The sequence below is a fragment of the Haemaphysalis longicornis genome, unplaced genomic scaffold (genome assembly GCF_048455015.1).
Source record: "Haemaphysalis longicornis isolate Haplotype H1 unplaced genomic scaffold, Haemaphysalis longicornis Haplotype H1 scaffold_1, whole genome shotgun sequence".
NCBI lineage: Eukaryota > Metazoa > Arthropoda > Arachnida > Ixodida > Ixodidae > Haemaphysalis > Haemaphysalis longicornis.
In genome coordinates, this window is record NW_027526203.1 from 230,959,629 (window position 1) to 230,986,948 (window position 27,320).

General features: G+C 48.5%; 1 long non-coding RNA gene across 1 annotated transcript in view; it reads right to left on the reverse strand.

The window, feature by feature from the left end:
* Window positions 1–22,620, reverse strand: part of LOC144168666 (uncharacterized) — a 106,252-nt gene extending 83,632 nt beyond the window's left edge. Inside the window, exons 1-3 of the long non-coding RNA XR_013322195.1 lie at window positions 22,492–22,620; window positions 10,462–10,598; window positions 4,397–4,493 (exon numbers count right to left, since the gene is read on the reverse strand). This is a non-coding gene — a long non-coding RNA (uncharacterized LOC144168666). The remainder of the gene's footprint in view (window positions 1–4,396; window positions 4,494–10,461; window positions 10,599–22,491) is intronic.
* Between the last annotated feature and the right edge of the window lie 4,700 nt (window positions 22,621–27,320).

Genomic DNA, 27,320 nt, shown 5'->3' on the forward strand with positions numbered 1-27,320 from the left:
ATCCGTTGTTGATATTGCACAGTCAATGCAATTCAGGCTTTTTTTTTCTTTCACGTACCATCAACTTCGCACCCACTCACGCACTTTTCCCTCCAGAAAATTGAGCACTATCACGCTCTATGGAACAACAGGGAAATGAATGAGCACCAATGTAGCAATGGTCTGTTGCTGCTGGAAGCGCGAGCGCAGTGCAAGCTGACCAAACGAAATGTCATTCTCGGCAGCTTGCAAGAGATATACAGCGACTTTGCCCTTCCCTAGCTGCGACTTTATTGGAGAAATCAGGCTGCATGAGTGCTCCACTGCGCAAACGCGAAAGCCCACACCCGATGTGTGCAAACTTTTTGCATTTCATAATTTGTTTAAAAAGTCCGACACCTGCAAATTGTTAATACTTGATAAGTGTGACCACAGGCGCTGCTCAGTGGCTGAGCCGTTTGCTGCTGACCACAAGTGGCCTCGATCTCCCTTCCCCACGACCGTTTTTCTGAAGTAGATGGAAATCGAGAACGTCCGTGGATCAAGGTTTTGATCCACGTTTATTGATTGATTGTAGGGTTTAACGCGCCAACGCAACGCAGGCAATGAGGCGCGCCGTAGTGGAGGGCTCCGGATTAATTTTGACCACCTGGGGATCCTTAAGGAGCCATGAACAGAAAACACAAGTTTGGTTCGTTCGAAAGATTACCTCGTTAGAACCATACTGACACCACTGTTAACACAAACTTCGCTCAAATAAGCTACATAATTAGGAAAAAAGGGAATGACCATGCGACCCACCAGCTCATTTCCCACAACAGAACCAATGATGTCACACTAGAACGCTCTGCGATTGGCGGAGGCCGGCAAAAGCAAACGCAAGTTAGGCAGGGCTTACCAGTTTGCATAGTGAGCTATATGCCCGTTAAACATACTGCACATTCCTTTTATGACACTAAGAACGGTGGAGTAAACGGTTGAAGTTCCGAACAAACACGCAAACGTGTACGCCAATGCATACGAAACTACCGCCGGCCGAGCTCGACATCTCGCCGTCGCACAGACGAATTTTCGGGTTTTAGGCTCTTCGGGGCCTACGAACCGTTTCAGCATGTACAGCCGCGACGTTACTTGGTATATCAATCCCTTGATAGGAAGTTGGCCGTGATATCGCCAACCAGCAAAAGTAAAAATAGAAACGAGGGGAGTAAGGAACAGCAAGCAGCGACGAGATATTGCCAGTCGTCGCAGAAGTTTCGGAATGGTGTGGGCTTGCAGCTGTCGTTACGAGCTCGTTTCCAGTTTACAATCACTAAAAATTCAGTTTGTTCCAGTTCTTTACAATGAAATTTCGTTGCTGCGTTTTGAAATGCCCATGTAGTAGTACGGGCAAATCGTCCAGGGAGTGCGACATCCCCGCCGGTGAAGAGATCTCGTTTCATGTGCTGCCCAACGACGAACTTCGGCGAAGCAAGTGGCTACGCTACGTTTTATGAACTTTGCAAACAGAGGAGAAAGGCAGCTAAAGGAAGTACGAGTGTGCTCGCTTCATTTCCGACGAAGTGAATACGGCAGGGACCCTTACGTTAGCTCACTCCTGGGACATGCCGTCGCTCGTCGCCGACTTCGTCAAATCGCCGTCAAAGCGCTATGAGCTTGGAAAAAAAAATACCGTACGTGCACCGTGCATTGACGCTCGTATCTTTATGGTCGGAGCAGAGAGCTCGCGCGAACGGATTTCCATACACGACACCGGCCAACTGGTATAAGCGATACTGCTACTGAAATTGAAATATTATTAACCGTAATAAAAATGCAGCACATACGTACCAGTCCGTATTCGTCCGTCGCGACGGGGCTGACGAGGCAGCGGTGCCGACGGCTAGGCGTTCGTCTGTTGGGGCTATCGCGGGATGGTCGCTTTCCGGTCCATCCGCGCATCCCACAACTCCTGCCGCTCGTGCACTTAGAAGCATTGAGTGTTCAAGTGGTGTGGGGTTGTTAAATGCAAGCCCGAGCTCCTCGGCGAGAGTTTTGTTCTCCGGATCAGGCGATTCCATGACTAGCGCTGCGGGTGCACTAGGTTTTACTAGTATTTTTAAAATTGCCGCCGTCTCGGTTTCGGCACGAGTTCCGGTTCCTGTCTGACTCCCGCGTGCGGGTGCTACATGGAGTCGACATACTATGTATCTGTTTCGTGGACCGGCTCGTATGACGCCATTGTTCACGTCATGAAATGTGGAATTTTTCGGGAGATTTAAAATGTTGGCTAAAATTGCCTTATTTCTCAGTGAATAAAGCATCATTTGCTTCCGGGAAAGTGCTTCGGGTACTATGAAACACCTAATCTTTTGAATAAAGCAAACGTTTGTTTTCTCTTCATGGCTCCTTTAACGTGCGTCGAAATCTCGTACACACGGGCGTTTTTCTTTTCGCCTCCATCAGAAAAGCGGCCGCCGCGGCCGGGAATCGAAACCGCGACCTCGTGCTCAGCATGATCCACGTTTAATATCACCAGCTGGTTAAAATAAGTCTGCCGGCCTGCAACATAAGCTGCGCCTCGGAGCAGAGATATAGCACGGGGCATCAAATGCGGCAGTTTTTTTAATGTGTTTAAGGGAAAACAACAAAAAAGGAAAAGGCGAATCACGTTGTTTTAAAATATTGCACAAAAAGTGAGTAAACCCGAATAAGTAAAAAAAAGCTCCAAAATGGGGATATTTCTCTATACTTTTCTTTGCCCTGCCTTTCACAACCAAACGTGTCATCAATGCGAAGGAAGTGAGTTCCGTGGTCAGTTTCTGAGGACAGTACAGTGGACAAGTTCCATTTTTTACCGATACAAATAACAACAGATATGTCAGGGAAAACTGTTACGATGCGCACTTAATCCCTTGGCAAGAAACTGCAGCCCTCGACCTCATCTTGGAAGTAGAAACAGTAATAAAGCAGATGACACGTGCAGAAAGGCAGGCCGGTACTTCACACTGTCCCATTCGCCCAGCGATCATCTTTTCTGTCTGTTCTGCAGTTTTGTCTCTTTCAGATCTGCTTTTTTTCGAACGTGCACTTGTACTGACTGCCCAACTCTCCACATTACTTCTACTGCTACTCGTTCGTACTGCTGTGGGCAAATTAATGAGCGTCTACCCAAAAAAGTCCCATCTCATGCTCCGCGCGTCAAATTTCCCTTTCATTTTGTAACAGCATAATCTGCGATAAGATTCCGCAATGTAGCACACGGAACGATGGCCGGGGGTAAGGCGGCACGATAGCATACTGATTGTAATGCACACGTCCGGTATAGCTATCGCAAAAGTAATTGCAGTGGTCAGAGCAATAATGCAGTGACTGAGCGTTAACTAAAGATTACTTTTAACAAAAGTGTGGCTAACACATTCGATAAGGTAACAGCTAACAAATTATTCAAGGTGACCAAATAATCTAATTCATTGGTAGTATGTATGTGCCTGTTGCAGGATTTTTCTGCAAAGTGCAGTATTGGGCGAGTTGGTTATCCATCATTACTAAACAGCGCAACAAAAACACGGACTATAGCTGAGGTACACAGGACGAGGCCTCGTCCTGTGTACCTCAGGACGAGGTACACAGGACAGCGCTCGTCCTGTGTACCTCAGCTATAGTCCGTGTTTTTGTTGCGCTGTTTAGTAATGAAGGATTTTTCTGTTTTGTTACAAATATAAAAAAATGTGCGCCATTGGTATTGAGCGCTGGTATTTGAACGCGCCAGTACGCAGGCCTACATTTAGGGCTGCAAGATTAGCGTGATGGGCGATTCCATAGCGACGATTGCGATTTCAACAAAAAAGGAAAGGGCAGAAAATATATACCACCGTCATGTCTCTTGGCGGTGGCTTTATGAATAGTCGCTAGGACAACATAACGTCTGGGCGAGAACGTAGGTGGTAAATCGTCGCAACTTCATCTGTTTTTCTAATATCTCGTAATTGTTTAAAGTTTGATTTGCAATTGCGCTACTGCCCTTGGGGAACAGCAGCATTTTGAATTTTTGTTTGTGTTTTGGTTTGACTGTCGTTTTAAACTACTAAATGTTTTTTTTTTCTTATTTCAGTGATAATTCAACTCATCGAACCGGTTCGCGAACGGGTTCGGTACGTGATTTTGTCGAACCGGAACTGAACCGGGACGAAATGATTTCGCCTGAACCAGAATCGTAACCGAACCGGTATTTTTTTCCGTTCGACACACTGCTGTTGCCATTACTATTGGTCATTGCGCAAAGGAGCGCAAGTTTTTTTTTCCTCATATGAACTGCATGTTTACACAAATAACGTTCATAACTGAATGATTTTCTGTTTCCTTGCCTCCTTTCCGTCCATGTTTCGCGAATGCGCCTGGTGGCATAGCGCTTTGTGACAGAGAGAGATCCACAAACCGTCGGTCAAATCGCCGTTCTGGTGCACATGGAAACCGTGCTTCCCTTGGGATAGGCCGGTTATGTTCCCTTCTACCGCCACGTCAGCCCCGAGTTCCTGCAAAAACAATACGCACTGCGGCTTTCTTTCTACTCAAGCTTCTTCACTTTGCAGGCAAACATCGAAATGTAAGCGCGGCCAGGGCTGGGGTGCTATTGACGCAGCGCGGAAATTTTTCAAAGAATCAGCCGAAGTGTTCAAATGAAGCGATTTGTGAGCGCCGTCCAGACGGTTTTCTGCCGTTATGCGACCGTTACGATAATGTTCCTGCATATAGTCAATCTACAGAACGAGAAAGTGCGTCTCTAGTTACGTTCTGTGCCTTTTAAAAGTTGAACAGTGGCCTACAGGCTGAGCTTTTAGTGCGCAAACACTTTGGCAGCCGCTTCTGTGGTTTCGCGGCAGCGATGGTGATGGCGCCGGCGTTGTAACCGAACGAGCGAAGACAGAAAAAAAACGGTGGAGGAAAGTGTGGCAAAAGGATGAAGGGGGAGGACAGTAAGCTGAGCCCGCACGAGACGAGCGGCTGGCGAAGGTGTGAGGGGGAGGGTGGCACACGCTGCTATGGCACATGGTTGGAGAGAGAGAGAGAGAGAGAGAGAGAGAGAGAGAGAGAGAGAAAACTTTATTTGTAATCTTTGCTGAGCGTAACCACCCGAGAGGGAGGTTCCGGGTGGGCGCTTCGTCAGACGGCGGCCAGGAGCCCATGGACCCTGGCGGCGTCTTCCGCCAGCTGGATGAACGCAGCTTGTACTTCGGGAATGCAGCTGAGCAGCGCGGCCTCCCACTGCTCGGAATTACTGATGAGGAATCCGGGGTTGGCGGACTGGGGTTTGAGATGGCAGGCCCAAACCATGTGGGTCAGTGAAGCAGCTGGCAGTCCACACCATTTGCATGTGCCCTGGTACCTTTCTGGGTACTGTCGATGGCATAGGGCGGGGTGGGGGAAAGTGAATGTCTGCAGCCTACGCCACGCTACTGATTGTCCTCTTGTGAGGGATCTGTGAGCTGCCGGAAGTTTCAGGCGACTCAGCCTATAGTGCTGGGTAATTTCCTGATATGTCCAGAGCCGATCCCTCCCCCACGTGTCAGACGGCACCTCTTCGGACTCGGAGTCAGCCTGGTTGCAGAATCCTCGGGCTGCCTCGTGTGCCATCTCGTTCCCCGGGAGGTACGAGTGCGCTGGTGTCCAAACCAGACGGGCTTGTCTTGATGTGTTCTCAGAGCGGGTCCGTAGTATATGCGCCGCTTCCGTAGAAACTCTCCCTCTTGCGTAATTGCGCAGGGCGGTTTTGGAATCAGATATGATTACGCTGGCCCGTGTACCCGTGATGGCGAGGGCGATGGCCACTTCTTCTCCCGTATCTGTGCGGGACGTGTTGACTGAGTACGAGGATACCGCATTACCTTGGTGGTCAACCACCACTGCCGTTACCGCGCTTCGGCCAGGGTAGCTTGCCGTGTCGACGTAGCAGACCTCTGGGTTAGAGTGGTACTGCTTGTGCAGTGTCATGGCCCTTGCTTGTCGGCGCTCCTGGTGGTGTGATGGATGCATGTTGCGGTGGATCGGTGCCACACTGATGTGCTCCCGGATTTCCCGATGTAAGGTGGTCTTGTGTCCGTGTTGATGGGCGTAAGGAATGCGCAAGGATTCTAGGATGGTTCTCCCGGTGATGGTAGCTGCTAAACGATTGTATTGGGCCGTACGTTGGGCTTCAATGAGCTCGTCCAAGGTGTTATGAATGCCCATCTCTAGCAGCCGGTCTGTGGCGGCGCTGATAGGGATACGGACTGCTGCCTTGGTGGCTTTTCGAATAATTCGATTAATTTTTTCTATTTCTGCTTTCCTGAGCTTGAGATATGGGGCGACGTGCGTAATTCTACTGATTATAACGGTCTGTACAAGGCGGAGGAGGTTGGGCTCCTTGAGGTCATGCTGTTTGTTTGCGATCCTTGTTATTAATCTGCTAATCTGGGCAGCTGCATTGTGCAATGCTTGAATGGTTGCTGTGTTGGTGCCTTTCTCGTGGATCCGCAGGCCCAGAATGCGAATGCAGTCAGTTTTGGGGATGGCGTTCCCTTGGAGGAATACTTGAATGTCTGGAGCAGATGATGGTCGCCTGCCTGGCCTTGTGGGGTTGTACAGAAGGATCTCTGATTTCTGCGGGGAACAGGCCAAACCTCTATCGTGTACGTATGTATGTACAACATCAGCGGCTGCTTGCAGGCGTTCCTGTATCTACGCATCACTACCACCTACTGTCCAAACCGTAATGTCATCGGCGTACAAGCTATGGCGAATGTTGGGGATCTGGTCGAGCAAAGGAGGCAGCCCAAGCATGGCCACATTGAAAAGCAAGGGGGAAAGCATGGAGCCTTGGGGTGTCCCCCTGCTGCCCAGGCTTATGGATTCCGATTTGAGACCGTGGATGTTGAGTTGAGTGGTTCGTTGCGAAAGGAAGTCCGCAATGTAGGTATGTCTTGACACCAACGTTGAGGTCGTTGAGATTATTAAGTATGGCCGCATGGCTCACGCAATCAAAAGCCTTCGTAAGATCCAACCCCATGATTACCCGCGCGTCGAGGGTGGATGCTTCAGGGTTGTCAATTATCTCATGTTGCAGCTGCAGCATCACATCCTGAGTAGATAAGCCGGGCCTAAATCCTACCATGGTGTGAGGAAATACCTGTCGTTCTTCCATGTGCTGGTGCAGTCGACTGAGAACTACATGCTCCAGTAGCTTACCAAGGCATGATGTTAGTGAGATGGGCCTGAGATTTTCCAATTTCAGCTCATTGCCCGTCTTCGGGATGAGGGTGACCAAGGCATGTTTCCATACACAAGGGAGCTTACCTCTATCCCACACCCTATTCATGTAGTCGGTGAGCGCGGCTATGGATGAGTCATCGAGGTTTGCGATGACCTTATTAGTGATGCCATCGGGCCCGGGCGCGGATTGTGTGTTTAGTTTGGTGATGGCCGCATACACCTCAGCTCTACTTATGGGACTGTCCAGCGCTGTGTTTGGTTCTCCCGTGTAGGGTCGTGGCGGTTCTTCTGAACTTTGGGGTATGTACAGGTGCTGTAGTTTTTCCAGCAGTGTTTGCGATTCAGATTTTTCGGAATGCAGCAAGGTTAGCATATTGTTGCGTTGAACGATGCGCTTTCCTTCGGGATTTAGAAGTCTTCGGATCGTGTGCCACGTGCGTGGTGTGCTTATTTGTCTCTCCATGAGATCACACACGGCATTCCAGTGCTGATTGCTTAAATAGGCGGCATGCTTTTCTATATCCTTGTTTAGACGAGCCAACCTTCGCCGCAGGGGGCGGTTGTGTCTGTTTCTGTGAAGGCGGTTCTGTATGCTTTCCTTCGCCTCCCACATATGAACCAGTCGCGAGTCTACTTGCTCGAGATTTGCTTCTTCAGGAACGATTTTAGAGGCCAAGTCGATGTGCTCATGTACGATTTTCACCCACTCCTCGACATCTTCGATATTAGGGCAGTCTTGCGTTTGTCGGATTTTCCGGAAGAGGTCCCAGTCAATTACTGTGTGCTTGCGCCCCACTGATTTCGTCGGCCCGGCTACGAGGAGTGTTTCCACGATATAATGATCGCTGCCTAGGTCGATAAGCGTGTTTCTCCATTGTGCGCTGTTCACGTTCTTTACAATACTCAGATCCGGCGTGGTATTGCGCTGGACGCTGTTGCCCTGTCTGGTTGGGTGCGCCGGATCCGTTAAGACGCTGAGATTAAGCTGTTTCAGGGTATCAAATACCTGCTGACCCTTTTTTGTGGGTCGGGGGTATCCCCAAGCTGGGTGGGGCGCATTAAAATCCCCAACGATAACCAAAGAATGACCATGGGACACCTGGTGAGCCATCTGGAGTAAGTACCCGACATTACGGTTTAGTCTTGGGGCGCTGTATACATTGAGGACGTACAACTTTTGCTTCTCCTTGGCGGTAGCGGGCAGGATTTCAAGAAAAACATATTGCGGCCCCTGACATTCAAGCTATATTTGCTTTGCTGGAATATTTCGATGCACGAGGGTAGTGACCCCTCTTGGCGAGGGTGCACCGGCATCTGTAGGAACGTAGTGGTAACCCGTGTATCCCGAGAGTTTAGCTGGGACCTCCTGTAACGCTATGATATCTGGTGCACTCTGGTGGTTTTGCCGTATGTGGTTGATATGCTGTTGATATGCTGGTTGATATGTGGTTGATATATGGTTGATATGTGGTTGATATGGTTGATATGGTTGGAAAAGCGCTTATTTTGTAACACAACGGACAAACGTAGAGCGAAGAAAACCAGACAGAACGAATGAGGCGCTACTAACAACTGAAGTTTATTCAACAAAGAAGACGGAAATACATAGATGATCCACCACTTATGCCAACACTGTGCGCATGCGTCAAATTTCTTTGTTTATTTATACCAGAGATACTCCTTTTCTTTCTCTAGCAAGGTAATGGAAAGGGAGCTCACGCACTCTCCTTCTATTCCCGATGTCATGCAAAATGCCTCCCACATTTCTCTGGTTATTTTATCATTTGATTTGAACAATACCTCGGTATCATTGAATGCCGGAGCGCATTTGACTGTCGAAACGCTTTTACAGTCGAAGCAGTGCAACGCGATATTACCCGAAATGGTCTTCTGCTCACATAGCGCGCGGTGCTCTTTGAGCCGCTCATTAAGGCAACGCCGTGTTTGCCCTATATATGCCCTCGTTCACGAAAGCGGGATTTTGTAGACAACACCCATGCAACAGTCAACAAACTTCCGCATGTGCGCTACACCACAGCTGCGCTCACCATTAATTCCTCTGCTCTGGGTACCTATCTTTTTATCGACCACATTGCACAACTTCGAAAATTTCTGCGGAGCGGAAAAAAACACCGGAACCTCGTGTCTCGCGGCAACTTTTTTTAACCGATGAGACAATCCATGAATGTACTGGATCACCACAGGACGTTTGTCCTGTTTTTTCCGCTCTACGTTTGTCCGTTGTGTTACAAAATAAGCGCTCTTCCAACCATGTACCGATACCAACTAGCCCAACAACAAGCCTTGCTGCTATTGCGCCATCTCTATCCCTGCCTCCCCCGCCAGACGCTACTCCTCCGTGCGTGACTCATTCGAACCACGTGACATTTGCGCGGGAGGTTGAAATACGAATTGCAACAACACTCTCGCCGTCGGCGGCGACGCGCTGCGAGATAACAGCACAGTAGCGCACGCCGCCGTGCGTTCGCTGATCACGCGGTGACTTCCTGAGACTTAGCAGATATGCGCGGTGGCCCAGAAGACTGCAGTCCGCGCTGCGCACAAATTTCGCATTAGGGAATACATTAATAGTCAGTGCACTTTTTATCAATGCCTCATAGCCTAAGCATAGGTTATTTTCCTAAGTGTGTTCAAACCAAGGAGGTTGGTTCAAACCGACAGCTCTGAAGCGTGACGCAACAAACCGTGAACATCACCCAGTGAATATTGAGGCACTACCCGGGATAACGTGCTGTTATCAACGCTGTAAATATCTCTGTTCGGCCTGCTTTTTGTGATCCTATAAAGCACAGCGCAACACGCACGTTTATACTAATTTTCATTCTTAGTACGATGACTACTTGTTCTATAAACATTCTCGTTCAATAATATTTGTGGAATTGTCCATTTATTGCGCTTCAAGGGTGAAAGGTGGCACAACCCCACCCCTTTCCCCACCCCCCATTTGTCTATCCTGTACGGCAAAGAGCTCGTACTCAGACGGCAGAACACCTTTACGGATGTCATTACATATTATTCACGAGTGAGCCTCTCGCCTAAAAAGGTTTGAAACAAGCAAAACACAACATAATCAAATGTATAAACTTTCACAATACCGAAATCCCGCGTCTGGCGGAGAATGGCAGCGACAACTTCACTAAAATTCGCCTCCGTCCCGTCCCAGTTACAGACCTGACTCATTGCGGTTCATTACCACTAATGTTATTACGTGGCTGCCCATTAGTGCGTACAGACCTGGTGAAATCTGACATAGCCGCTCACGCTGCCGGCTTGGAACACGCAGACTGCATCGTTGATGTTTTGCTGCGCGGTGACGGCACACAGTACGGCAGCTGTCATGGGAAGCAGCATAAATTTTCTTATCATGGTACCTGGAAGATAGAGGTTTGATGGTAAATCGTTGACGTCAGTATGATCTAAATAATCAAAAAGCACGCGATGTTTATGTCTAACGGGTGTAACATTCGATGAGAACATTCTAGCATGATATTAAGCGCCGTCACGAAATAGAACTCCCGCTATTTACAAATTCATAGCGCCGGCTTCTCGCCGAACGGGGCACCTAAGGATTCCGCCTTAAAAGAAGGGGTGTACAACCAGAGTCCACTTCTAATGATGACGCATTCTGCAGGAACTTGTGGTTTTCCTTAGCACCTTGAGATAAAACTTAAGCCGATCGGCCCAACAAAGCTATGGGAAGAAGAATTGTAAGGGTAACCCTTTAGGATAAGGATATAGTGCCCTAATCATGGTGTATTGATTGATTGATTGTAGGGTTTAACGCGCCGACGCAACGCAGGCGATGAGGCGCGCCGTAGTGGAGGGCTCCGGATTAATTTTGACCACCTGGGGATCTTAAACGTGCGCCGAAATCTCGTACACACGGGCGTTTTTGCTTTTCGCCTCCATCAGAAAATCGACCGCCGCGGCCGGGAATCGAACCCACGACCTCGTGCTCAGCAGCGCAACGCCTTAGCGACTGAGCCACCGCGGCGGGTTAATCATGGTGTAATACATCCTAGCTTCATGTTCATGTCCTACAGCAAGTATCTGGCGTTCCCCCTATCTTTCATTTAACCCTGTGATCAGAGACCCCTTCCCCGGATTTCCGCTGGCCGATCTAAAAAATGGTCCTGCACCTCGATAATTTAGTAACACAGCTGCTTTTTAACATCACTGAATAAAACGAAACGATTCATGAAGTGTTCTTTCTTTTCTCATACAGACGAAATAAGTCACATTTTGGAAGCAAGGCAATGTTCGTTGTCCCGTAGATTTTCTTTATGTTTCTGGTGAGATACGTCCGACTCTTTTCCGAAGAAAATGACAACGGAAATGACAACCCAACGAGTTCATCGTCGCTGTGAAAATAGCTGAGGATAGCGTACACATAGTCCTAGCCAAACGCTGCACCCGGCGGCAAAATAAGCTGTGGCACGGGAGCGCGTGGCAAAATGCATCGCCGCGCCATCTGACGTTACACTTCAGGCGTGTAGATATCCATGCGCGTGCGCCTCCAACCACGCTCGTTATCCTGTCTTTTCCTTCACCTCAGGCGGCAAAGCTGGTCACATTCAGCGTTTGGCGATAGGGTTCACTTTCTTTTAAGTGCGAATGCACTTTATAAGCGACCCCAAACCATCCACCGCCGGCGGCGGCGGCGGCGGCAGCGGCGGCGGCGGCGTCCGCAGTGCTCCTCTATATTTAAAAAAGAAACAGCATCCGGCGCCAGGTTTCGATCCGAGGACTTCGCGGCCGCAGCGCGACGCTCTACCGACCAATCCACGGAGGCGACGCTGATATCAGTGTCAGTGACGCGCCTTATATCTTTAACGCATTCAAACTACGTCGTCAGCGGCGTGCGTTGGCGACTCAGCGGCGTTATAGCGGCTTAATAACTGCGTGGTGTACACTTGATACTACAAACCCGATGGAAGAGATGGAAGAGAAGGCGGCGAGGCGGTGGGCTGCGGGGGCCGAGCGCAAGCGCCGCAAGCGGGCCGACAACCGTGCATTCGCACTTTCACATTCTCCCCCTCGGGGAAATGCGGGGGAATTTTTTTCTAACATGACTCGATAGCACACACTTCGGCGACAAACGGTGAGGGCTTGGTCGCTCTGCCCTGATCCAACAGATAGCATATCTTGTCGTCTCGGTAACAAACTTGTCCCTCATAGATACAGTCGCGTAGTTCTTTTTTATGCCTAAAACATGCACTTGGTTTGTAACTAAAAAATTAGCACACAAAAACGGGAAAGAATTGAGGCGAGGAATAGTTTATTCGAATAAAGTGGGATGATAGGTCACCTTGCACACGTACGAAAACAGGTTGTGGTAACTCGGCAATAGTGGCGGGGGACAATCCCACGAGATGGACATGTGCCAGGTGAGGATGAAGATGTGGCGCGATATGAGCGAGGCTAGAACATGGCGGACTGGGCTAGACTAGGTGTGCGCAGCCGGATCGGCTGAGGAGCGGACTTTGGCGGAACAGGACTCCCAGTAAAGGTGTGGTTTCAGGGGGCGCAGTGCCTTCCTGGGGAACCGCGGCCGGGTGCAAGAGCCCCCGGTACCACAAGGTATTGGCGGTGAGATCTTTGAGTGGCGCCCCCTGGCTCTGACGTCGGCTTAGGGATTCGCGCCGCTGTCGTCTGCAATCTGCTACACTCCGCTTGTGAGGGGCAACAGTGCCTGGGCTAGAAATCGCCCGCTTCGTTGCTGTAGTGCGTTAAAAAGCGTATTTCTAGCGACTCAGTTATTTTGCCAGCTTCTGACGCATCTGAATAATTTGAAGCTGTATCCCCCACAAGTTTGCAACACACGAAGAGATAGAGAACAACTTTCTTCAGACTATCGGTCAGAAGATCGTGTGTAACTCGTCCTTCCTTGCTTATTCGCGAGGATCAGCGATCAGAGCTTCTCGATAAGTATTCAAAATGCGTAGGCTTCCCTGCAGTATTTTTGAGATGCTCCTATGAAGACTCAACAGTCTAATACTACGTACCAAACAGCGGCCTCTACACGCTCATCGCACAGCAGGAAATAAAGCGGCTTTCTTCTGTTTCTTTCGTTGTTGTCTTGTATCGGATTAATGTTTCTTGCTTTTTTTTTCTGCCCAACGCATTAATTTTTCTGCGCCGTCACCAACTTCGTATTAGGAGGTTTCGGGATGTTTGGGAGCCTCACAAAGGTCGTGTGGATATTTCCTTCATTTTGTATGGCATACATTCCCTTCTTCACAAATTGACTTTCATTACGGCTGCGTGCAAGAAGGTGCATATCCGCAGCGTGCTTTGTTTATTCACATGCAAATACAAGGACAAGGTTTGTGCTACGCCACCGCGATCGCGCCCTAAACAACGTGGTCCACAGTACTCGAAGGCGGCTTTTGTGCTCCGAATTTCTATCGTACTTATATCGTTATCATAACGAACTGACTCTCAACTCGAACAATGATGACATGATTACGATGTTGAAGGCATGATATACTCGCTAACTAACGTAATAAATAGTATACCTGCATATATTACAAGACTCGAAACCGCAGAATTCCAAGTAGCTCTTTATTGCTTTTCAACCCTTCCAGGCGCGAAGAACAAATCCTATTCTACTCGGGATGGCGTTCTATGATTTGAAGAAAATTACTTTTACTCTCTTGTCCTGGGCTGACGACCCGGCCCACTAACCAGATCGATTTAATTGTTAAACAAAGTTTTCCCCTCCTCCCCTTACTCCTCCTCCTCCTCTTGAGTGTAGTTTTCCTATGACGCATATCCGAATATCGGGAAGATATGGCTGTGCAAAATGTTCCGAAATATCCCTCCAGGTCTTAACAAACATATATGTGTTACTATAAATTTAACGAAGACGTGGCTCGTTTTGCTCAATAAACCTCCATACTGGTTAGATGCCTGGTATAGAATCAGCACGCGCGTATATACACACTGGGTTATTTGGAACTCAACCTACAGTTTTTGCAGTCTTGCATGTCGGCAAACTTTCATGCCTTGACAACGTAAAGTGATGTGACAAAACGCGTTCGAGCGTTCGGCAAGGTAGCAAAAACTGTTTTACCTTACATATGATTACCGGGAATCGTGATGCCTTCTGCCAAAGCCGACAGCCCTGAAGGCCTAGAATTTGTTTTCGTCTTGCATTTTCGATGAGGTCGGTTATTAGCAGCTGACTGTTCCTTTTGTTCGAATGCTTACATGAGAAGCTGACGCCTAGCTCCGACTCTTCGCGCTCCGCACAGGACCGGCTTCGCAAGGAATGGGGTGGCACCGGCAATGTTTCTCCCGTAGCGGTATCCAAAACTATACTTTAATTGACACCATGAGCTAGTGTATGTGATTTTAAGCCTATTATCATGATAAAAAGTTACCCACACGCCAATTCTGGTGCGGACAAGCATCAGACGTTGACCGAGCGCAAAGAAACAGCAGGGAGAGCGATCCTTAGTGAAGCAGACGACAAATGCGAGAATCCCTAAGCTGACGTCACGGAGGCGCGCTTCGCAGCGCCGCCTGTGTTCGCGCTCACCGCCAATAGACGGGGAAAACCGCAAGCAGAGGTCGTCCAAGTTGTGGGTTTGACAAAAATGAACAAAAATAACGAATAGTATGCAATGCACGTTGAATTGATTGGCACAGACACAGACCGAAATTTTCGCTTTCAGACAGTCAAACAAATGCTATCGCAATTAAAATTAGTATATTAAAATTTCTTTACAATGCGTCCTTTGTCAGAGGCAGGCAGATAGAGAAAAGCACGGTTCACACTCGCCGCCCGCCGCCGAATCGTGTGCCAGCGAGATGGGTTAAGCATAAAAATGAAGACCGGGGGATTGTAGTCGGGCCTCTAGTCCCCTTTGATCGTATCACACGAATGCTAACGTGTTGTTATAACACTCTGATAACTACGTTGATAACTACAATGCTGACGTACACGCTGATAACTAAGCTGATAACTAAGTTCCAGTGGTTTGAGGGTAAGGGGAAGCGCAACAAACTGGACTAAGCGGATACGAGACAAACACAAGCGCTTGTGTTTGTCTCGTCTCCGCTTCGTTCCGTTTTCTGCGTTGCCCCTTACCCTCACAGTTACGTACCAACCGGCTCAAGCCTCAACTCTTCTGAGTTTCAGTTGTGCCCCATGTTACATCACTCCTGCACATAACACGTCACTGCAGCGCGGAATTTCAGTTTTTCAATATTTCTTGATTTTCTCAGTTGCAAAAAACGTATTTCGCGGCTGGGATATGGAGCTGAGTAAGTCACCATGAACTAGTTCCTTAATAGCGGGCGCCCCAACGCTGCCCCCAAGAGGCGCTGGCGTTCTTTGCGTTGCTCTCGCAAGCAGCGCGACTGCCCGTCAGCAGCGGCTCGTTTCCCGATCCACCCGATCAATTACGACAAAAGCAGTGCGAAATTTCTGAATTCCGTGTGTCTTCCGCCAAATAAATGGATAAACCAGGCAATCATGAAGCGTTTTCAGCGCTCGGAAACGATCGGCGCACACGTCGGCCGTGCCTGCGAACACGCCGGTGCGCCTGCCCGTACGGAACTGCAAGTGGCTCGAACCGGCCCAGACCATCGCTGCTCTTCGAAATAAATCTGATCGCGGAAAACAACTTCCTCATGCGAGAAAGTTGATGTTAGTGCGGTGAAAAAAAGTTTCCCATCCAGTCGTCGCCCGCGTCGACGCATTATGCAAACATCCCCCTCGCGAGGGGCACGATCAAATGCAGAGCATTTCCGCGGGGTGCGCGCCTGCAAGTCGTATGGATTACGTATTGGTTGTTGTTGTTGTAATTGTTGTCTTCCAGCGTAGACATTGTCGATGAAGTCGATGGTGAAACGTGAAACGTGCCGTGAACCCCCTGCCGCGGCTATGACGCAACGTGGAGCGGCTATGACGCAACACAATCCAACACAATCCACTTTAATCCAATCCAAATCCAAACCAATCCAAGCCAAGCCAATCGAAGCCAATCCAATCGAATCCAATCCAATGCCCCTCGCGAGAGAGTGTTATAGCGCCGAAATCGCGCCACCACACGAACGCGTGATGTTGACGTCACGATCACGCCACAGATGTTAGCGACCGGAGAGCGCACGAACGACATATGTGGTTTAAGCGCGAACCGACCGCTGCGAGAGAGCGCGATGCGAGCGCCCCCACCTGTTCTTGCGCGCGAACCGAACACGGCGAGAGAGGGTGTTGCGAGCGCAGAGAAGGCGAGGAGGACGCAGGGGAGAGGGCGCACCTGCGGCCGACGGTTGAATGAGTCAAGGATATAAGGCGCGTTCGTAACCTTCTACTCTGTGTCGGCTTTGTGGCGCAGTGGTTAGAGCGACGTGCACCTTGCGCTCCGCCCGCAGAGTCGTGGGATCGAAACCTGGCGCCGGTAAGTATTATTTCTTTATATAGTGTAGGGGGAGCGATGCGGACTACGAGCGATGCGGACTACGGACGCTACACGGGTGACATCGTGAGTTACTGAAATGTTCTGCATTTAAAAGTGACCACTAGCGCCAAGCGCTCACTGCTATCAGCTAAGCCGCTTGAAGCAAAAGAAAAGGCAGGATAGGATACAGGGGTTGGACGCGCACGCGCACATCGGTGTCTCGACACCAGAAGTGCAACGTCAGATGGCGCGGCGATGCATTTCGCCACTCGCTCACGTGCCCCGGCTTATTTTGCCGCAGGGTGTAAATAGGTTGTTTACATGGTCAGGTCCAGCTTTCCGGCTCATGGCGCGTAGGGCGTGCTGTGACTGCCACGTGCCGCATGAAAATTAGCCTTTAAAACTCTCAGCCTTTAAAATTGTGATGACCCAAGGGGGCCGGCGAACTGACTGTGTCGGAGGGTCGGCGAGCCGCGCAGTAGCGCAGTCAAGCCAGGCCTGACTCGAGTAAGCGTCATACGAAACGTCATAGGAAATCGGCTAGAAGGACGCAGAGAGGACGCAGCCTTTTCGAATTGATTTTTCTGGTGAATGGAGTAGCGTAAACGCGCTAAGAGTGGTCAAAACATGGCCTAGGGACTCCAGACCACAATTTGCGCAAGTAATCCCACAATGTTTACAAATCCCTTCAGTGTCCCTTTAGATATAGAGAAATATATATACAAGAACTAGTTTCTAATCATGGCGCTTAATGTACAAGGCGATACGGGTTCTCAAAATTCGGCGAACAAAATATTGAGAACGATTCCGGCTAGTAAGATGGCAATGATACACGCCGGTGTAAAACATAAGGGTACCAATAAGGTCTAAAATCATTTTGGTCATAGTAGCCCTGGGATGTCTGGAAAGGAAATATGAAGTATGTATGGTAAGGCTGTTCATTGTTTTAGTTTCAGTATTCCCAGCAGCTTAGACGAGTATCTCTTGAATAACGCTTGCGCAGTAAACGTCACCAAAACCTCCACGAATATCTTATGACTAGCCGTCGCGTCCCTTAGGCAGGAAAACTGATCGCGAATGTGTGGGCGTGCTATTGACTGCTGTGCCAGTTCAGCCTGCGCAAAATGTGTTTCCCTTTACTTGGTTTTACGATTTAAAATAAAAGACTCAGTTTATTTTAATTCCTTATACCTCATATTAACTCTGCTGATTCTTCCCCCGCCCTAGATTTCCTACTAGCGTACCAGACGCCAAGGCATAAGAGCTTACAGCTCCAGGGAAGCGAAGCCAGCGACGCGTCGCGTGTCCGCCTCGGTGGAGCTACTTTGACTTCATAGACTTTACTAAGCTTGATATGGTCTACAAACTAACAAACTAAAGCAACATTCTTCCGGGCACAAACCTTGCCATGGCTTAGCTATAACTTTGCGAACGAATTGCGACGACCCGCCGGCGGCCGGGCGACTGTGGCCGACTGACTCTGTCGGAGAGTAGGCGAGCCACGCAATCAAGCCAAGCCTGCTAGAGTAAATAGTAAATCGGCAAGTAGGATTCAGAGGGGAGGACAGCATTCTCTAATTGATTGTTTCTACTATATAAAGCCGCGCGAACGCACCAAAAGTGGTGGAAACATGGCCTACGGACTTCAGACTTCAATTTGCGCTAGTAATCCCACAATGTTTGCAAATCATTTCCGTGCCCATTTACTCTGCGCATCTAACAGCGATCCATAGTTTCTGCCTCGAAAATAGTTTCCGCGATCTTATTCACGCTGTAGTTCTGACTCCACGCGTCATTTCCTTTCACTGGTCCAAATTTCGGCCGTGTCCATCTGCAGTTTCGTTGCCTATAGCAACGGTTGGGAGTTGCTTTGTCGTCACCGCGTTCACCCGACCATATCCTCCTGTACAGGAGGCTATGACCCGAAGAATCTTTCTGTTAGCATAATTTGCGCGCATGAACGGGTGCCTCGCTTTTATCACGTGTACGTATACATTCGCCGAGGGAAACACAAGTTTTACGCCTTTTATAACAAATTTTTCCCACAAAAACGGTTAAAGCCTAATAAAGCTATTCCGAGTTTGTCTGTGTGTGGCTGGCTGGCTGCATTCAAAACGTTCTAGCTGCACCAACTTCACCTTCGGAAAGTAGCAACGTTCTCGACAGAAAAAAGATCTGGCGATAGATGTACTAGCTTCTGCTTGGAGATTTAAATGTTCCGAATTTCGCGCGACGCGCCCAGAGCGTTTGTAACCACAGCAGGTGTAAGGTCCACTTATGAGATTAGCGGCCAGGCGCCCGGGCTGCGCGTGAGAACCCGCTACTCTGTTTGGTGGCCGAGCACTGTAGACTCTACGCTGCAGCCGTCTCCAATTCGCCACGGCGCGCACGGGAGACGGATTGTCTGGCCCACCGCATACCACAGGGATAATCCCCCATTGAGAAAGCAGATGGCACCGCCGGATTCCGGAAACCGTCCGCGTGACGCGCGGAGGTGGCGGGATCACAGGCGTCGAAGCGCGCGCCGCGCAAGACACCATTGTTAACGCCGCCCCGGCAGGCACAGTCCACTGTCGCCGCCTCTCGCTCTCACCCCGCGGGGTCGCACGCACCTGCTCGTCTGCGAGCGTGCCGTTGACCCGAAGATGGCGGCGCCTCATTGAATATTCCGTGGGGTGCTGATTGACAGCTGTCTACGTGAATTTGGGCACTCCCTTACGCGTGTACGAACGCTACAGGGACGTTCCCGAGAGAGGGTGACCTCGAGGTTTTATAAGGCCGAACTTGGCCGTTGGAAATCGTTCTTGTCTGAGCGCCGAGCTGGGCAGTTCCCGGCGAGACAAGGAGTCTCGACCGTTGAAGCTAGGTGGGGATTTGTGAGCCCCCTAGGATAAAGGTTAGGATCGCGTCGGAAGTTTAGGGTGCAGCGCCGTACCGGGCAACTAGACGGATTCTGCGGCGAGACAGGGTCTCGGCCGTCGTTTCTCGAGCGGTTTGTGTACGCTCCGAGAATAGAAGAGACGAAGTTGAGGAGCTCGAGTGATTTGTGCGCACTCGGAGCTAGCGTCTAGCTGAAGTTTGAACTTTTTCTTTTTACTACTCATGTACCCAGTTATCCTACTGTAAATAGCTGTATATAAACTTTCGTTTCACTTAATCAACCTCAACGCCTCGAGTTCGTCAATTCGACCGCCGTCTCCAATAACTACAACACCATCGCCCTGCCACCCTCCTGCCAAATCAACCGGAGCCCGGGCGATTGGGTTCCTGATCGACACCGGGCTTCGGGGAAACGAACCACAACCATCTTTACTGCAGGCTTTAGGATTTCTTTTTAAAAAGGAAAATTTACTTCAGATGCATTAATACCTGTGCACAAAGAGTTATGTATAAATCTTTCGTAAAAATTAAAAATACCGTATTTTCGCGCGTATAACCCACCACCGGATATAATCCGCATCCCCACTTTCAGCCCGCCACAAAAGAAAATCTTCGCGTATTGTCCGCATATTTGGCCCTAACGCGCTTCCTCCTCTTTCGCTCCTCCAATGGTTAATGCAATTGGTATTGTCTCGATTAATTTTTCCCGAGCTCTCACGAGAGCGCGCAACTTGCCTTCATTGGCAAGGGCGCTTTGGGGTGATGGCGTAAATTGCGGGAACGGCTGAGACCCGTTTGTACCATGCTTGCTACAACCGACGGGCCTTACAACAAGCTTTACTGCACAGGCGCGGCGCCTGCTGAAATCACGAGCCTTTCTGCTGCAGATAACAATACAGAAGAAGCACTCGGATATATCTGTAGCCAGCAGAATGTGCTTTCTGCAGCAATATTCGGCAGGCAGAAGCAGATGGGAAGTATTCATTTGTTTATAAACACTGAGCTTTCGATCTAATAAAACGTCCACTTGTGTTCTTTGTGGCTAATTGGAAGTTCATTCAATTCGAAGTTTTCTGCATTCCCCGTGCACTTCGTATTAACGAGAGTCTACTATATATATAGTAGTTCTTGTGGAAGAGCTGCTGGGACCTCTTGGCCAGCAAGTCTATTCGAGTTATAGACAGACAGAAAAGCAGACAGACCAAAATTTTCGCGGTTAGATATCCCAAGAAAGACCATCATCAAACTGTGCATTTTGGTGCCACTGACAGAGTGAAATGTGCATCTTGTGAATAGGACCTTACAACTAGAAGTGTGTACACTGTGTGAATTGTGATGAATTGTGACCTCTCCCTTTCTGCTCCCCCTCCGCCATCCTCACTTCCCCACAGGGCCTCATGGCCTCTCGTCCTTAATAAAGTATTTCACTCACTCTTTATAAGCAGGTGGTAAAACGCTGGCAAAGAGCATAACCGAACGCTCTTACAGTCCATGGTCCTCTGCAGCCATGATAGTGGCGAAAAAAGATAGCGTGTGCCAGTTTCGTGTCGACTATCAACACCAAAGTACAGCCACAAAGGACGCGCATCTCCTTCTTATCGGTATACACGACAGCCTTGCCAGCCGCTACGAGTTCGAAATGATGCCCTGGGACCATTGTAGCACCCCAGCTTCATTCGAGCGCATGATGCCCTCACGGCCTCGCGGTCGCCATGCGATAGTCACACGCTATAGCGTTATAGGGGCTACACGTATAAGGAACGTACTGTGATAATACATTTCAATTGCCGCCTGCTACTGACCCCTCACGGATTAATTAATCTTTTAAAGGGAATATGCAACACTTCGGATATAGCGCTTTCATTCTTTCTTTCGCGTCTGGAAGCACTGCGAAAGCTATAGTTACCGCCAGCACGGAGCGGCACTGCGTCATTTGCTCGTCCGAACAGATATGCCGTCCGTTTCTCCTTTGCTTTTGTGGATTTATTTTTAAAGTGGCTATCGAATGCGTTCATTGCTGCAACTGAAGCAAAGCCGGCAAATAGCACCTGCGCCGCTGCAATGACGTAATTCCAGCGGTCGAAGAATTCCAAGACGAGGAAAGAGAGAAAAATACCTTGCGCAAGTTTATAAGTTATCTGATGGGCATAGAGCAGTAATTTTTGGCTGAGGTACTTTAAGGCCCCCTAATCTAAGTATTGATGTGTTGGCAGGCTACGTTCTGCACTCGTCGAAAATGACAAGAAAAATTCCTGTAGTTTGTCGTATTTTTGTCGTCTTGTGGTATTCTCGAGTCGGGATTCTCGCCGCTGGCTGTCACAGCAGCATGATGGCTGTCGTAGCGACAGGCAGATCTGTTTTGACAAAAGGAATGTTTGTCGTTGAGAAAACTGACTTTGTCGTTACGACATAAATGTGTGTCGTAACCACAGATGACTTCGTCGTAACAACAGTGCTTCCGTTGCCACAACAAAGTTTTTTTGTTGTACGACAGGAATTCTTGTTACGCTTCTGCGGTATTCCTGTTTTAATTTTAGACTTGTTTAAGATTGCTAAAAAAAGTTGAAGTGTTGCAGGGTCCCCATAAAACAACCTCCTGCGCTGTGACAAATGTGCGCGAGTTCCGAATACAATGCCTGAAATGGAAATTTTTGAAGTTTTACGCGCCGAATCTCCCCCTCGGCTATCAGGCGCAACCTAGTGGAGGGCCACGGATTAATTTCGACCACCTGGGGAACTTTAACCTGCGCCGAAATCTCGGCACACGCGCGTTATCGTTTTTCGCCTCCATCGGACCCGAGTGCGATACAGATTACACGAAGGGAAATAAATGGTTTCGCATGCAATGAAAAGATGTAAAGTCGACATATATGTGCATTTCTTTGGAATTAACAACAAGCAGGAAGCGGATGACATTTGGATTGCGGTGCTTGATTTTCGGCGCGTGCAAAGAGCCAATTATACCATAGCTCACCGTGGGAGAAAGCCCTCCAGCCGTGAAATGAGGCCTGTCGATAAAACCAGCCTTGTACCAGGGAGCAAAGAAGAAAAATTGGCCTCCGGCCCTGGAGTGTAAGCTGCGCCCTGCGCTCTTCGCGTGTGCAGCCCAGCTGGCCCGTTCAAAATCGTTTCAAAAGAATGCGCACAACACGTTGCCGGTTGCTCGTTTCTCCAGCAGCTGTTGTGACCGCGCACTCAGTTTCACGATGCCGGCGACAAGCTGCTTTTTCGGTCCCGCTCTTCACAGTGTTTCTGCGTGTGACGCAGTCTGGTCTATAGCCAGCAGAAGCCACATGTCGAGTTATTTCTACGTCTGCCTTAACGAGAAAGGACTGCTGTTATCTGTGTACGAACGGGGACGAACATATGGATTGCAAGCCGTTTGAATTTTTATCCGAGGTTGTAACTCGGGAAAACATTTTTGCTTGGTAGTGGTGGTGCGTGTAAATGACTACCAACAGAATTTTCTGTTCTGTATACAGACCAACGCGCATTGAAATGGCCCACTGAGCAGGCACACTACCGTAGGGCCGAAGTGCGTGAAGCGCGGTTGAATTTTCTTTGTGTCAATGAAATAACACAAGCAACGCTAAGACACCTGCCGGCGTGTAGGTTTAAATCACTTCTCAGAAAGCGCCTAGCGTCAGTTCTCTACAGCATTCACCCTATTCACTGTGTTCCTTCGTAAGTCCTTCTTGCGGGCGATATCCAGCGGCGCGGGTATGCAAACTATAATCATCATCATCGTCGGCATCGTATTGGTATTGTACAACAAATCGATTGCGAACGAATCGAGTAAAAGAGAAAACAAACGAGCAAACAAAACACCGTGTGCAAAAAAAGACAGAACACCACAAAGACAACTTCGGTAAAAAAATCACTTAAAATACATTTTAAGAAGGAACACAAAGATGGCGTTGCAAACCCCGCCACTCAACCAGAGAAAAGTTTAATGGACGAGGAGAGAGGGAGAGAATGGCTTTATTGTCTAAGGAGGCATGAATGCTCTCAAGAGGCTCGTGGTGGGAGGGAATAATGGAGACCTTACGGTTCACGGTTATGCGTTCCCAGAAAGGCTTGTGAGGTCAGAAATTGCCTGAACAAGTAGTGATCATTTTGTAGTTTCTAGGTTCTGTGAGTTCATTTAATAGTTCGCGGGTTCTGTGAAGAAACAGGTGCACAAGATTGGTTGTGATAGAAGTCGGTCCAGGTCATCAGCCCAGTTGCATAGACCACTGGTTAGTGTCTGGGTCGGATTATCAGTGATGAAAGCCCTGTTAAAAAAAACAAGGGGATTCCTCCCCTCCTCCCCACCTACTTACCCTCTGGTCATTCTTGATACTTGACACCTTTTAGAATTGGCTACAAAGAACACATGCCGTATTTATTCGAAGCATCTCCGGAGTATATGAACATCGCTACGCATCTACTTTCTCGCAGTGCACGTGGAGAGATTGTCATCGGAATTGAACTATACCAGGAGACGGAGAGATGCAGACAGCATTAAGGTTTATAGGGCTAGTTTGTTCGTATATAAACTGCGCGAGAAAGGAAGAATTATATGAGACCATTAATAGTGCCGTCTAAGTGTCGTGTGTGTTTCTTCCATTCATCTTAACGTTTAGCGCAGTTTACCCTTCCTTAAATAGACATCTTCCCTCTAAAATCAGGGAACGCATCCGTGAGGAATGGCTTCCTCTATCTCCTTCACTAATTCTGCCGCGCACGCTGTGGTTGCCTGCGTGTGAGCACTGCCGAAGTAGACACGCGGGATTTTTTCAGAAACTGTTCGCACTCCCTAGAGTAAAGGAGTTACCAATCGTCTAGCAATTTTGTGATTTCATCAAGCAACCGAAATTTGAGCTCCCCTAAGCAGCGTTTCCATACAAACAGTGGTACTATATATATATTTAGTATAATGTATGTGCCGACCAAGCCCAAAAAAATAGTTTAAATGTTTCCATCATGCGGGGAGCCAAATCCTTTAGAAAAGGTGGCACCTACAGGAAAAGAGATCGATACCGAACTTCCACAAAAACGTTTTTAAATAACACTCGAATGAACAATCAGATATTTTCATTTATCCACAGATCGTTCACTTTTAAACAACTGTGAACACGTTTACATTTCTGCAGGCAATAGCTACTTTTATGAGAGCAGGACCCGCATTTCACACGCCTTTTCTATTATTAAATTGCGGAATAAATTTCCCTTTTCACAAAATGTTTCTACTTGATGATGATGATGGTTGGGTTTTATTGGCGCAAGGCCGACTACGGGCAAAGAGCGCCAAAGAAGAAGTTACTGAATTGTGATGAGACCGTACATACTAAAACATTTGACTAAAAGTAAAAGTGATGCTAAACAAAAGACAATGGAGATGGCTGGTGTATAGGGCCAGGGTGATTATACGTGATATGACAAGAGCTGCAGAAAGTTCACCTCAGCTAAAAACTTAAAAACACGCTGACTAGAAAACATGGGTTCGTCGGCTAAAAAATGTGATGGGTGCAAAGGGATGTGTCGTCTGTATAATTCAGGGAAATGTTTGTGTCGTGTTGTGTCAAGTGCCTTGCATGTGATTAGTATGTGGACTACGGATAGGCCCTTTCCACACCTGCTACACGTGGGTCCCGAAGTTCCAGTGAGCAGGTGGGAGTGCGTCGCATGTGTGTGGCCTATCCGCAGCCTAGCCAGGGCGACTTCAGTGTATCTGTTGTGTGAGTCAGTTATGTAGCGTCCCAGTTGTGGTTTTATTACGTGTAGTTTGTTGTCTGTTTGTTGACTCCAGTGTGATTGCCATGTGTTACGAAGCTGTCGTCTGATGTGTGTCTTTAGGTCGGTGTAAGGTACTGTTGTAATGTCAACCGTAGTCATGAGAGCAGCATCACCAGCCATTTGGTCGGCGGCCTCATTACCAGGGATTCCACAATGCCCTGGTACCCAGCATATAGTTATTTCAAGATTTGAGGCATATGCAGACATTAGTACCTTGAAAAGAGCATTTATAACATAGTTTTTAGATGACCTTCCTAATGACAGTGCCCGTACAACGCTTTGAGAGTCTGTGTACACAATGGACTTGGGAATTTTGTGTCTGATGATGTGGTTTGAAACGAGTAAAATGCCATATGCTTCTGCCGTGTAAATACTGTTATGAAAATTCATTGTTTTGCTGACTTTAAAATTTGGTCCGTGCGCTGCACAAGATACTGTAGAACCAGTTTTCGACGCGTCGCTATAGAATTCTGCACACCTGTACTTGTCCTGCAGGAACAGGAAGTGCTGCAGAATTGCATTCCTGGGTACCCTATTTTTTTCTACAAGAGTGAATGACAAGTCGCATGATACAGAACGAAGATGCCATGGTGCGATGAAATTATGAATGGGTGTCTTGTGCGTGTCAGAAAGGGGGACATTGAGTGCAGAAGCCTCCTCCCTAACTCTGAGAGAGAACGGTAAGGGAATCGATGGCCTGTTTAAAAAGAGTTGTAAATTTGAGATATCGTTCATGGTGGGATTAAAAGGATGGTTAGTCAGAGACACGATCTTGGATGCATACAACAGGTCAACATACTCCCGCTGATGCCCTAGGCACCATTTGTCGCACTCGACATAAAGACTTTCAACAGGGCTAGTGCGGAATGCGCCACATGAGAGGCGAAGGCCAAGATGCAGCACTGGGTCGAGCATTTTCAGTGCTGTTTTTGTAGCAGACCCATACACGACACTGCCATAGTCGAGCCGAGACCCCACCAAGGCCGTGTAAAGGCGCAGCAGGATTTGTTTGTCGGCCCCATAAGATTGATGTGAGAGGACCTTACGAATATTCATTGTTTTTAAGCATTTGCATTTGAGCTGTTTGATATGCGGGATGAATGTAAGCTTTTCGTCGAATAAAATGCCTAAAAACTTGTGTTCCTTGTGCACAGGAATCGACACGCTGTTAAGAGTAATGTCTGGGTCTATATGGACCCCGCGCTTCCTAGAGAACACAACGCAGGAGCTTTTTACAGGATTCAATTTAAAACCATTTTTGTCTGCCCAGCCGGCAAGCTTCTTGACGCCGAGCTGGACTTGACGTTCGCAGATGGACATATTACATGATTTAAAAGATATCTGCACGTCATCTACATACATGGAGTAAGAAATTGTAGGCGGCAGTGCCTTCCCAAGGGAGTTCATTTTTACTATGAAGAGAGTGCAGCTTAGAACTCCGCCTTGCGGCACGCCATTTTCTTGCACGTGTACCTTTGACAGTGCAGAACCAACTCTGACGCGAAAGGTTCTCTCCGACAAATAGCTAGCAAGGGTGTTAAACATACTACCAGAAACACCGAATGACTTCAGGTCAGTAAGGATCCCATAACGCCAAGCGGTGTCATAGGCCTTTTCTAGGTCGAAAAACACAGTTAAACAGAACTGTTTATGCACGAAGGCATCCTTAATATACGACTCTAGTGCCACAAGTTGATCATTCGTGGATCGCCCCGCCCTGAAGCCTGCCTGGCAGCTCTCGAGAAGGCCGTTATACTCCAAAAAGTACACGAGCCTCCGGTTTATCATCTTCTCGAGAAGCTTGCACAGGCAGCTGGTCAGGGCAATGGGTCGATAGCTAGCAGGAGAAGAAGGGTCCTTCCCTTCTTTCAAGAATGCTACAACTATGGCATCCCTCCAAGACTTTGGAATGTGCCCCGAAAGCCATATCTTGTTGAAAAGGTGAAGAAGTGTTACAAGAGTGTCTGTGTGTAAGTTCTGTATCATTGTATATGTAATGTTGTCTGGGCCTGGAGCTGAGGGTTT